Here is a 14447-nt window from a genome sequence, read left to right as displayed (position 1 = left end):
TCCTTGATGGTGTAGTTATCTATCAGTTCTTACAACCCTTCTATTGCCCCCTAATCCTGTAATAACTTCATGCAAGTTTGAAGAAACATTTTTAACACTGTGGGATTTGAATATTGTGTTGCAGTAGCATCTTTAGGTTTCCCCTTTTGTGAGACTATCAACATCTGGTTCTGAGACGTAGATGCACCTAGACCGATAAAACTCTTTCTTTCCTCCATGAACGTCTCTTTTTCTCTATGTAAATCAAAACCAACATTCTTCTCACCGATTTTCAGAACGTGCATGAATCCGATTCAGGATGTTTTCCTTCAACCTTGTCTTCATTAGTGGCTACACTGATTCACGTGACTATGTTGACACTGGGATCATCTTTGTATGACTCAGAACTCATCATTTTAATATTCTGTGTCGGCTGATAGTTCTTCTTCTCCTGCATCTTTGCTATTAAGATCAGACAATCTTCTATAACATGATCAAATTGACGACAATATTGACACGAAGGGTGTGTTGGATTCTGACAGTCGTGGGAAAAGTGTCCTGGTTCTGCGTAGTTGTAGAAAATAATCTAGCCTCAACCTCTTCCATCTCCTTCTCCTCGTCCTCTTCCCTGTCCTTGGAATCCTCCGCGAGCTGTATGTGAGCCTTGGTTGTTCTGCGCACGGTTTTCAACCTGCATTTTATATAGTGGACTTCTATCCATCATTAGTTCATAGCTTCAACAATTCATTGTGTCATGACCAACTTATTTACAAAAGTTACAAACGAGTTTCTTTGGAGACTATATAAACTTTTGTAATAGGGAACAATTATCAGTCGAATGATGTCCTGATAATTGGTAGATACTACACCAAGTACTTTCACTAGTGCTCGATCTAGCGGAAGACTCTGGCTTTAGCGGGTTAGGACCTCCCACAACTATATAATCCTAGAATACAGGGCATTGATCCTTATGATGACCTTCAACCTTGCATTTCAAAGTTTGTCTCTGACTTAACCTCCTTTCCCTTCTTCAGATCCTATAACTCCATATGCAGGCTTTCTAGCTTCGCCTGGATCTACTGAACTCCTAGATTTGTATCCTAGATCAGCGAGGCTTCTAACTTCATTTCGATTTATAATGCTTCAGCCTGGGACCCAATCTTCTACTAAGATAACGAAAATCTTAAGTGAGATAATACGAAGCTATATAACATTCCCTATGTTATTCATCTGAAATCTGAAGGCTAGCTTGACTCAGTAAGCACTTCAGTCACTGATATATATCCAACATAGACTCATTAACCCTATGCTTGATCTCCTTGATTTTAGTCACATGCTAAGCTTTTTACTTCGACTTCATAAATTCCGCATTCAGCGCATCCTTTGTGTTAGCTAATGAACCAACTAGATGAATTGTGTTGTATCTGATGTACTAGGTAAGTGCTCTGTCCTGTAGCACTTTCTTCATATCATCATCGTTGATCCATTGCACTTTCCACACAATCTCTATGGTGAACCAAAATTATTTAGGATCCTTTGATCCTTGACCCCTGAACACATGCATTTTCATTATATTTTCCATACTGAATAGTGGAGGTGGAGGTGGAGGTGGGGGTGTAGGTGTAGGTGCATGAGGCAGAGGTGAAGCTAGGGTTGGAGTGGTTGGATGTGGAATTTCAGAAGTACCCTAATCTACTGTTTGTGCAACACCTTTGGGCGTACTAGGGCTAATTCGTTCTTATTCACTTTCAGTCTCTCCCAATAAGGGATTGTATTCACTTCAGTCAAATTTGTCTAGATCTACTTTGAATCGCTTTCCACTTCTTGTAGATCCAGCCAGACCCCTCTTAAACATTAAGGTAAAGGCATAATCCCCTTTTCACACAAAAGCAGTTTAATCCAGGTTTTTAGGATTTCAGGTACTTACCTATCAGACCTTTGAAGAATCATCGTTCATATTTTCTATAAGACATTGATTTATCTATTGCAAATTCAATGACGAAACTTCCCAAGATACTATCAATCCAATAATCAATGACCCTCACAACCTTATAATCAGATCTTTTAAGACATTTGAATAATTCCGGTGTCCACACAATAGGATCATCATGCTTCCAAGTAGGTTTGCAATTCACTAATTTTGACAACCACTTGTGTAACTCACAAGGGAATGTAGAAAATAAAACTTCATGTACTTCTGTGTAGAGATACCTTTGTAACCACTTTTCTTTTGACAAAAACTAATTCGTATTCTCTTGGGCTGCAAACTCATGCAACTTCCGATCTATCCACTTCGTGATTTCCTTCTTAGTTGGTATCCACTTACACCACATTACACATCCCTTGGACAGATTTTGGTCCCGACAAAAAAACCATTTGTTGGCTTGAGGGGGCTTGGACCCAGGTTCAGATTTAGCCGTGCTAACCAACAAAACCCTATACTAATGACCCTTTCAACAACCCACGTAGTGCAGGCTGTAGTCTCACCCGAGGCAGTATTAGCAGATGGTAGAACCATGATTATGCATCCAGAAGGCTATGTGATGTGGGGTTAAGGCGTTTTCTTCATTTTCAGGTCTAATCCAACCTTCATGAACCCTTATTCATGAAATTTCTGAACTTAAGTGATTTTCAGTTAAAGAGAGCTATAAACTTCGCGTAAACATCTAATCATGCATAAAATCACATATAATGATGGATCCAAATCTTCACAGAGAAATAATCTCAAAAATACTGATAAATATCATTCAAGTGCATGTAAATACAGAAAATACACAAGTATATAAAAATAGACACAGAATTGCTTCAAATATTCTTTATTACTTCAGATCTTCCTTATACAGACTTTTCAGACCCTGTGCACACAACTGTAGGGGCCCGCGCACTTAGCTGCGGACTTACCAAGGTCTCCGTGCACTCAGCTGTAGGAGCCTTCCCCTTCGCCAAAACACAGAAAGATTGTACAAACTTAGAACATATCAAAATCCCATTCTGTTCATTTATGTTATTACTTTAGACTTGCTAAGACACCATTTTATATACTCTTTTCTATCACAATACCATAGTCCACAAACCATGGGTGGATCTTAAAACAACACCAAAATATAAGGGGTTTTGACCTTCCTAAAACCCCTTGACTCCTATTGCCCTGTGCGCTATGCTTCCCACTCCTCAAAATGCGAAGGCTTACAAGATTTTAACAAAACTCACCCAGGGTACCCTGTCCCAACACAAGCTCTGCTTGGAGCTTCTCATGCCCCAATTTAACTATGAAGACCCCACCAGATGGGTTCCATTTGAAGTTGTCTTGTGTTTGAAGACTTATAGGCGTTATTCCCTTAAGATTTGAGATTATCAGTTTCCATGGATTACTTAGGTCAAGAGGGAAAGCTGGGGGTATCCATCCATCCCATGAATTATCTCCATGATTCTAGGATGAAATTTGGTCAAGAGTATTTATTCCTTTGTTTTGCATCCATGTCATGAGGGGTTGGATTTCTTGAATGTATGAAAGATGGGAAGATCCCATGATCTCTCCACAAATTGATATCTTTTCCTCCTCCTGGAACTTTGTATGTATTATCCTTTATTAGTGGAAGGGATTTCCTAATGAGCTTCCAAATGTGCAAACAAGGCGTGATGGGGATTTTTGAAATAAGAAGGTGCTGACGAGGAGAGCTCAAGTATTTTTCTTCCATATTACTTGTTTCCACTAGGAAGGATCTTCTATTATGAATCTCCAAATTATTTTTGCTCCGAGAGCAATGTTCATCAATCACGTAAGTCATATAGAGATGCCACCATTCTCATATGGTGCTATCAATTTCTTCCAATTTATTAGATTGATTTTTTTTACTCTGTTTTACCCCCTTGCCATAGGAATTTTCTTACAATAAGTTCAATCTGCTTTTGTATTCCTATAGGAGCTTGGATGATTGCAAATTGGTAAAGTGGGAGGGTTGATAAGACAACTTTATCAAGATGACTCTTCCGGCTAGATTGAGCCATTGCATTACCCACTTCTTAATTTTCTTCTTCATTTTTTCAATGGAAGAAGTCCAAATCCCTAATTTCAAATTATCCTTGGATATTGGAAGTCCCAAGTTCTTGAAATGATCCCAATTTGCTTTAAAGGGGACATCAAGAATTTGAGAAATGCGTTGTATAATTCTTGCTGATGTATTCCAACCATAGATGCAACATTTATGATTGTTTAGAAGGAAACAAAGACCTACAAAAATCTATCCTATAATTGTTTTATTCTTTTCACAACAATAAACAAGGCACCACCTAAGAAAAGAGTATCATCAACAAATTGAGAGTGATTGATGCTTTTGTTTCCCCTGCTGTAATAAATGCCTGTTATGGTACCATTCTGCCTACTGTGCTCTAAGTTTCTACTTAGAGAATATTCCATGATAATATAGAGGAAAGGAGAGAGAGGGAAACCTTGTCTTATACCTCTTGAACTTTGGAAAAAATCCCCAGGTCTTCCATTTACTAGAGGGGAAATCCAGGTTCCTTTTATGCAAGCTTTTAATGAGGGCTATGAAGTTGGAAGAGAACCCAAAATTTTTGAGAACAACAGTAAGGAAAGGGTGATTGACACAATCAAAGGCTGGGGAGGAGAGGTTTAATCTTATTAGCAAGAAATTTGGAGATAATTTTATAAGAGGAATTTCAAAGGGATATGGGTCTGAAGCGATTAAAGGAGGTAGGCTTGGATTCCTTAGGAATGAGGGCAAGATAAGTGGAATTGGTATTTCCACTTTTTTTTTTTGAAAACCCAATGGATCATCTTTAAAAGGTCCTTTTTAATGAGCTTCCAAAAGGAGCGATAGAAAGAGATGGAGAAACCATTAGGCCCTGGGGCTTTGTCCGGTTGAAGGCTCCAAATAACTTGCTGAATTTCATCTTCATCCACTTCTTTTGTTAGAACATCATTTGTCTCTTCTGTGATTAATTTAGGGACATGCCTTATGAAGTCTTCATAATTTTGATCCCCTAGATCTGATGAAAGAAAACTCTTATAATGCTGATATGCTTCCCTTTTTATTCCTTCTTGGTCCTTTATATCAACATCCCCTTCTCCAATGGTTGACTCAATGCGATTTTTGAAAAATCTCATTTTAGTGGTGTTGTGAAAGAAGATAGTGTTTTTGTCACCAGAATGGATCCACAAGTTTCATGATTTTAGTCTCCATATCTCTTCCTCGTTTCTATTATTCTTGTAAATTTCCCAATGGATTTATTTTTCTAGTCAGCTGATTCTCCTTTGTTACTTCACCTTCTTCAATAATTTTCTGAATGTTTTCAAGCTTCTTTTTCATCTCTTCTTTTCTTTGTTGAGCTTCTTTGTAATGCAATCGAACCCATTCATTAAGAGATTTTTTGACATTTTTTAACTTTTCTTCCCAGACAAAACTGGGGGAACCATTTATGCTTTGTTTCCAAGATCTTGCAACCAAGGTTCTAACATTTTCAGAGTTTATCTAGAGGGGATTGTAGTGAAAAGGAAGATGGCCGAAATTTTCGCTTTCCCCAAATTTTATGGCAATAGGATTATGCTCCGAAGCTATTGATGGGATTATCTTTGAGGTCACTGAGTTGAAATCTGAAGTGATGCTTTCATGGATTAAAAATTTATCCAATCGCTCCTTAATATTTCCCGGTCCAAGCCTTTTGTTGCTCCAGGTATACTTCCCATTTCTGGGTTGAATATCCATTAAATTATTTGCTTCCATGATGTTTTCTAACTTGTATCTAAATGGATCTGCCTAAAAATTACCACCACATTTTTCATAAGCATTAAAAATAAAATTGAGATCCCCACAAATAATGTATTTTTTTTTTCTATTTTCTTGCCCCATGCATTCAGCCAAGGAATTCCATCACCATTCCTTGTCCCTAAAATGAGAAGGCACATAAATATTGAAAAGGAAGATTTGATAACCAGTAATCTTATTTATGAATTCTATTTTGAGCCAGTGCACTTCTTTATGTTGATATGTAAGCTCCCATGTGGAGTGATTCCACAATGTGTATATGCCTCTTGAAGCACCAATTGCTTTTATAGCTGTTCCTACAAAATTCTTTATTTTTTGTATTATTTGGGTAATCTTGTTCCAAGTATTTGGTCTCCAATAATAGGAAGAAGCATGGGGATTCAGATTTTATAAGGTATTTTTCCATATTGACCTTTGAGGGGTGCCCGAGGCCTCTACAGTTCCAGGAGACGATATTCATTATTTACTAATTGATGGAGCAGAGAGGCCTTTCCCTCTTGTTGATGGTGCTGGACCCGCAACCATGACAAGGGGATCTCCTTGGTAAGAAGTCTCAAATAGACCTCAGACCATTTTTTGTAGGAGTCCCAACAGTGGTCATAAGGTAATGCCTTGACGACGATGTCACACAGAGGTAAGTAGGATAACTCTGTCAGCAACAAGGGTGTGAATAATGCAGTGAGTTAAGGAAGGTCTATGAGAGGTTCCAACACTTCGAAAGGGGAAGAAGGTGAAGGTGTGTTCCAGGTTGAAAGGGATCAGTCCCAACTCGGCTAGGAACACACAACACAAAGGACATGCACAACTTCCAGCGGAGTAATCCACTCGGATGCGACAGTCACATCATACAGGGTAAGATAAAACATAGAACACTCACATATGTGTTCGAGATGAGTGTGGCGGTTGTTATAGCAAGGTTCAAGTGAAAGGTCTGTCTAATGTTTGACAGAGTAGTTGACACGGACGATGAAAACATTAACAACATATGCAACACATTAACAACAAGATTCATATATTTGCATGTGAATTAGTTCATACACAATTACGTAAGTTAAACAACATATATCATTAAAGCAACTGGAGCAGTCCAACTACAATAATAACATATGCATGAAAATGTATTGGCTCTTATTATATAAAGAAATGTAAGTCACAATCATACAATACATCCATGTAAACCTGCTAGCCCCAACAGTGGAACGTTATAGCCACATCCACCTGCTCCTCCAAAGAGTTGTACTAGCTCTGTGCAGTGGAAAAGCCAATGCGTGTTACAATACTGTCCAAGCCTTCTTCAGGATAGTCTTAATAGAAGCTTGCCTGACCAAAAGGCTATACAATGAGTTATGAGGGACTATTTATAGAAAAGGGTGGGGTGACTGTTGAAATTCCCCTTTGTGACAGTTCAACTACCCTCATGACTCTTCACCTACTCTATGATTGTTACATCCCACTATTGACACTTGACTTACACTTGACATGACTCAACATTACAATGCACATGTACTCACATGAGATAACATGGCTTGAGAAAGCCTTGTAAGACATCACTGACACTCAGTCCGCTGTGGTGGGACCAACTCTTTGACATGCTTGTGATGGTGAAGCCGGTGAGATGATGCCAAGCTTGTTCATTCGTGATGGTGTGCATGCACCTCATGGTGACATCTTGCTGAAGCAAACTCTTGCTTCCATTGCAACCGGTGCATTGGTTCGGCCCCTTAATCCAACTCGTCTACTAACATGCGCATGGTCTTCTTGGGTGAGGTTGAACCAACAACACATTGATGCATAGTGTCTGTGTTGATCTTCAAATGTGTGATGGTGGCCATGCACATCAACTTGCCGAAGTACCTTTTTAGCTCCAGTTGGACTTGCTTCTTGTCTTCACCTTGGTGAGTGTGTTGAATGGGTTGGATTGCATGTGTGCGCACAATGATATGTATGATGCTGAATCCCTTACATTTCATCAACCACACTGCTCACCATGTCTACTTTGTGTTAGATGCTGGGATGGATCTTTAACTTGTACGGGCGTAGTTTCATCCGTGAGTGCACGTTGCACCCACTGCTATTCCTGATCCTGCTGCAAGTCATTTGTTTGTCTTTGTAGCTTCATGTTATTTCTTGAGTTGTTGCTTTAGCACATGAAACTTCTTCTTTGTTCCCTTCTCTGTCTTCGTGCAACCTTCATGTCACGCCGACACCTCATAGCTCGAGTCTCCAAAGTTGCTTTCATTATCATTGGATCTACTTGATATTGCAACTTTGTTCCGCCTTTGTGTTATCAACAACCTTACTATTTCATTCACTGCATTTGCTGCTTTCGTTGCATTTACTGCATTCGCTACATTTGGTATGCTGCCTTCAATTGCTGTTCATGATGTTGCTCACTTGATGCTTCTGCTTGATGTCCTTGTCTACGAACAACTTGATGTTTTCGTGAGTAGGCAAGCTCATAGACACTTGATCGATTGCATCTCCAGGTGTGCTCTGAATGGTGTCTTCGACTTTACTCTCTTGGAAACCATTGTACTTGCACTGTTGAGAGGTAGATGAGCACCTACAATAACTGGGGACATGGAAACACTCATGGAAAGCAATTTGTTAGTTGAAAACCAAAATGAACTTGAGAATTGACTTGCAACATACCTGTGTGACTTATCATGAAGGTTACGCAATTTCAGCCGGGAGGTTGGGAGACCGACTACCAAGACTGCACAAGGCACAGTGTGGGCTGCTGGGAGACTGACTAACTACTAGAACTGCGCAATGCACAGTCCAGTCTAGCTACTAACTACTGGGATTGCAATATGCGTAATTCCAGCTGGGAAGGACTGTTCCTAGGGACAGATTTGCACAATTTCTTGGGCCAAGCACCCACTGTCCTCCAGAAATGCACAAAATAGTCCTGGAGGCTAGTGTTGGGTAGGAATGTGCAAATCTGGAGAGGAAGGTGAGCCTTCCTTCCCCAGATTACGTAATCCATCTTTGGTGAAGGCAGAGTCTGGGCCAAGGTTTGTGAGGCAGCAAATAGATTAACATGCATGTGGGTGAGGCAGTTCGTCGGTTGGGCGAACGTCTGTGCAAAACAGTTTCATGCATGCAACAATAGTGAGATAGGAATGAAAACTGAAACAGAGCTAGGAAAAACTAGTATACATCTAAATGAAAACAAGCGTTCAAAGAAATCAAGCAGACAATATTCATACAAGTGAAAACCCAAAAAGCGATAGAAATGCAACACGAACCATGGGAAACGGGCTTACCCCAAAAAAACTGAGCTGAATGTGCCAACTACTCCTAGATGTGATGTGGGATGTTAGAGATGTAAGATTGATGTGAGGAATAAGCTTTGCAGCGTCCAGTTGATGAGTTTTTAGAACATCGAGGTTGTGACATGCATGCCACAAATATAGGGAAAGTGACACTTGATCGCAGGTTTCTGAAATGATCCTTGCATGGAACCTCCAACTGCTAAACATAGATCCCTGAAACAAGGGATGCCTTTGCATGTTGCCTTGGGAGAAGCAGCCCATGCATGCAAGTTTATTTTTCTTGGTCCCGGAGGGAACCGATCAACTCAGCTACACATGCAAGCCACTATTGGGAGAAAATGCACATTTCTGGCTGGGAGTTGGGTTGACTGCCCAAGAGATTTGGCAATTTTCTGGGCCATCAACTTACTGCTACCGAGATTTGTGCAAATTCTGGGCTGAACAGCCCTACTGGGGAAATTTGCGCAAATCCTGCTAGGAGTATTGGCTGGTAGGATTGCGCAATCCTAGAGCCCAACAGGTTGGCAGAGAGGATTGTGCAATTTCTGGAGGGAAGGATGGTTTCCCTCCAAAAATGCGCAATTTTCAAGGGGAAGTTGCTCAGCCTACAGCTGGACCAAGTCCAGGTGAGAAACCTATGAGGGGAATGGATCAAACTGTGATCAACAGGCTACCTTTGTGCGAGGAAAACACTGAAGCTTGAGTACTTGACCAAGCAAGACAAAGTGCTATGTAAGGTTGGTAGGAAGGCTCCAAAACAGGCTAAGGAAAAATTTTGGAGGGTGGTTGTAGGCACTACAACACTTGGTGACACACTGGTAGAACTCCAGCTCTCTGAGTGGACCTTGTTCGTGAAAAGCAAGTCTAACACCTCCGGAAGTATTATTCAACTCTTAGCTCATCTTGGCTTCACACTAGCTTGATTTTGAGATGTAACATCCGCCAGACCCTTGGTCGATTGACACACATTCCAAGCCAAGGCAACACAATTGTTTCGATTGGGGTTGAGGGGTATATAGGTGCACAAGCAATATAGTTGTCAGCTTCTTAGTTTCATCTCTGGTGTTGCACCACTGCCAATAGGCTTGGTCAGTACCCCGGTGGAGTCACATAGGAACACAAGCATGGCTTCGCTGCCAGCGAGCCTGGTCAGTACCCCAACGGAGTTACTTGCATCACTTCCATACACAGGAAGCCTTTCTCTTCTTTTGCCTTATTCATTTTTCATTATTCATTTTTTTGAATTTTCATTTTTTTTTTCACTATGCATATCACTTATTTATTTCATAGGTGGAAGAGGGATCCTGACTTATTTTGAGCAGAAGAGGTTGTTCTAGCAGAGAAGTATTTTAATGTATCTCAGACATGTCTTTTAAGGTTTTCCCCCTCACCTTACTCTACTTGACTGAGCTGACAAGGGTTAACCCAAAAAAACCGACTAGAGAAGGTGACACTAGTTAGCGCACAAGCGTTGTGTTTTAACCAAGGTTCAATTCAAATGGTACATATTTTCCTTTGACGTATCATGGAGTAAAAGTAACAAGCTCATCATACAGAGGCAAGATGACAGATAACCAAGTAGTGATAGTTGTACAAGTCCTCTTGTACTTTACCTAGCTTGTTTCAAGAGTCATACATGGTTTCATGCAAAACTGACCTACGAACAAAAAAAGCGAGCTAACAAACAAGTGAATTAATGAACAACAAATAAAAGCAAGAGCAGAAGTGAAAGTGAAAGAAAAGCGTGTAAGAAAACAAGAAAGCAAACAAACCAGCAAACAAAGCATGTAAGAAAACAAGCATGCAATAAAACCACTGAAAGAAAAAACTACTCCTACTCCTACACTAATGGTGCATGGGTCTGATAATGTGAAGTGATGCTTCCAATGCAACCACCTGCGCATTGGTAGACCCATTTTGGTGAAGGCTTGGTACGCAAGCAACCCAGTTGTGGGAACCAGTAAACAAGAAAGATATAATGATGAAGACAACCACACTTCATGTTTCAAAGTGCCCACAGGACATAGGTGAGTGCAAGTGCATGACGGGAAGTCCATGGACTTATCATGGTGCTGTGTGACACCACGTGAAACTTTGAAGCATAAGCACACTCTTGACTGTGACATGCAAGAAAATGAAAGAAACAAAGATAGCTTGCGTCACGCACGAGTGCTTGCAATATAAGACTCCTCCAATGCATGAGAAATGGGATCGTGCAGTTCGAGTGGAGGAAGTGTGATCTCTGTGTGAGATGGATCTTCAATGCATACAGATGAGGGATGAGGGGTCTTGCGTGATTGAACAATTTCATGATCAGAAATGAGACTAACCCCAAGAGAGCGAGGGCTTGACATAACCATCCACTCGGTCTAAAGTGCCTCGACTGTCTTGGGTGTCTCAACTTCATCATCAAATAGATCATCATAAACCAGTGGCTTCAAAACATCAACTGCGATAGATTCATGATCGTGATAAAAAATGGAAGTAAATGGATCACGATTGCCATGATCAGAAAAATAAATGAATTCTTTGACATCCTCATGATTAGATGAATCAAACTGAGGGGTAGATGAAAAACGAAAAAACTCATCCTCTATGTTTCCATAAAAGACAAATGAAGGATCAAGTGGATTTTCAATGAGTAATTTATCCTATCCATTGTCGAATGATGGACTAACATCTAGTGAGTCCTGCGAGTGATCAACAATGGGTGCATCTGTGGATGAAGACACACATGCAAAATCATGGATGGCAAGCTCACTAAAGAGGTCAGGAAAGAACAAAGGGGGCTCGGACGGAAGGGAGTCATCTTTCACTGAGTGTTGATGTTCAAGATCCCACTCACACTCTTCATGAATGACAACACATGTTGGTTGTGCAACACCAACTCCGTCAATGGTTTGTTCCTTGTTTACAACAAGTGAAGAGTCCGGAATGGACAAACACAAGACAACATCATTTGGAGGAACACCTGAGGGTGAAGACAGAGGTCGAAGAAAAGAATGCATATGAGAACTTGAAGGACTCACAACCAAATATGCGTGAAAATTGAGTGGAGTGATGTTGGGAGAGTATGAAGGATGAACAAAGGTGTGAACATGATACTCAACATCACAGGGCGATGGTGGAACTGTTGAATGAGAGGGAGGCAGACAGTCAGTTGAGACAATGCTTGCTCTCACATGGGATTGTGCAGTTCCATCAATGAAGAAGGTTGAGAGAGGCTTGATCTCAAACTTTCTCTTAGAAAGGGCTGATTTCTTAAGGCAATACTCGAACTGGTCCCAGAGATAAGAAAACTTCATCTGGATCCTCAGAGCTTGAAACTGTAAGTCACAGAAGTGCTGCCAAAAATCAATAACAAATTCATGTAGAGCCCTCCATTGCTGTAATAGTTTCCAATCAATATGGTCTGAATCAAAATGATAGAATGCGTCTTCAATAAGATCACAGAAGTGCTCAAATGAGTGCATGGTGTCAGCTGGTAGGCTGAGCACCCAACAAAATGGAGATTCGCGAAGTGTGAATGCAAGCATCAAATTGGCTTGTTTGTCAGTAAACTCATCTTCCTCATGAATCATGGAAAGAAAGCTATGTAAGTGATCAAGCTAGGCCACTTCGCCTTCACCATCATACGTGTGAGTGGACAAGAGATCGAAAAGCTTCCCCGAGATGGAGACATCTTCACAATTCGAAAAACACCTCGGGGAAAGAAGAATGCAAGACTCCATGAAAGATATGCAGAGGTTCAAAACTGGATGAGAGGAAACTACTTGTCATCATGCCCTCCTTCTAGCACCAAAAATGTTGATAGTTCTGGACCCACCAACATGTCAAGGGGATCTCCCCGGTAAGAAGTCCTAATTACACCTCAGACCATTTGGTGTAGGATTCCCAGTAGTGGGTCGTAAGGTAATTCCTTGACCGCCATGTCGCACAGAGGCAAGTAGGATAACTCTATCAGCAACAAAGGCATGACTAATGCAATGAGTCAAGGAAGGTGCATGAGAGGTTCCAACACTTCGAAAGGGGAAGGAGGTGAAGGTGAGTTCTAGGTTGAAAGGGATCAGTCCCAACTTGGCTAGGAACACACAACACAAAGGACATGCACAACTTTCGGTAGAGTAGTCCACTTGGATGTGGCAATCACATCATACAAGGTAAGATAACATGTACAACACTCACGGTTCAGTCTGAGACAAGTGCAACGGTTGTTATAGCAAGGTTCAAGTGAAAGGTATGTCTGATGTCCGACAAAGCAGTCGACACAGACAGTGACAACATTAACAACATATGCAACACATTAACAACAATATTCATATAATTGCATGTGAATTAGTTCATACAAGTACATAAGTTAAACAACATATATCATTAAAGCAACCAGAGCAGTCTAACTACAATAACAACATATGCATGAAAACGTGCTGGCTCTTATTATATAAAGAAGTGTAAGTCACAATCATACAATACATCCATGTAAACTTGCTAGCCCCAATAGTGGAATTTTACAACCACATCCTCCTGCTCCTCCAAAGAGATGTACTAGCTCCGTGCAGTGGAGAAGCCAAGGTGCGTTACAATACTTTCCAAGCCTTCTTCAAGATAATCATAGTAGAAGCTTGGCTGACCAAAAACCTATACAATGAGTTATGAGGGACTATTTATAGCAAAGGGTGGGGTGACTCTTGAAATTCCCCTTTGTGAAAATTCAACTACCCTCATGACTCTTCACCTACTCTATGACTATTACATCCCACTATTGACACTTGAATTACACTTGACATGACTCAACATTGTAACAATGCACATGTACTCATGTGAGACAAAATGGCTTGAGCAAGCCTTGCAAGACATCACTGACACTCGATCCACTGTGGTGAGACAAAATCTTTGACATGCTTGTGATGGTGATGCTAGTGAGATGATGCCAAGCTTGGTCATCCATGATGGTGTGCATGCACCTCATGGTGACATCTTGTTGAAGCAAACTCTTGCTTCCATTGTAACCAGTGAATTGGTTCGGCCCCTTCATCCAAATCGTCTACTAACATGTGCATGACCTTATTGGGTGAGGCTGAACTAGAAACACACTGATGCATAGTGTCTATGCTGATCTTCAAGTGTGTGATGGTGGTCATGCGCATCAACTTGCCGAAATACCTGTTCAGCTCCAGTTTGAATTGATTCTTGTCTTCGCCTTGGTGAGTGTGTTGAATGGGTTGGATTGCATGCGTGCACACAATGACATGTATGCTGCTTAATCCCTTGCATGCTATCAACCACACTGCTTACCATGTTTGCTCCGTGTTAGTTGCTAGGATGGATCTTTAACTTGTTTGGGCACAATTTCATCCATGAGTGCACGTTGCACCCACTGCTATTCCTGATCATGCTGCATCTC

Source organism: Pinus tabuliformis, chromosome J (genome assembly GCF_031772625.1).
Source record: "Pinus tabuliformis cultivar Carrire ecotype Pingquan chromosome J, CPIR1, whole genome shotgun sequence".
NCBI lineage: Eukaryota > Viridiplantae > Streptophyta > Pinopsida > Pinales > Pinaceae > Pinus > Pinus tabuliformis.
The sequence above is the reverse complement of the archived record's forward strand: the minus strand, read 5'-3'. Positions refer to the sequence as shown.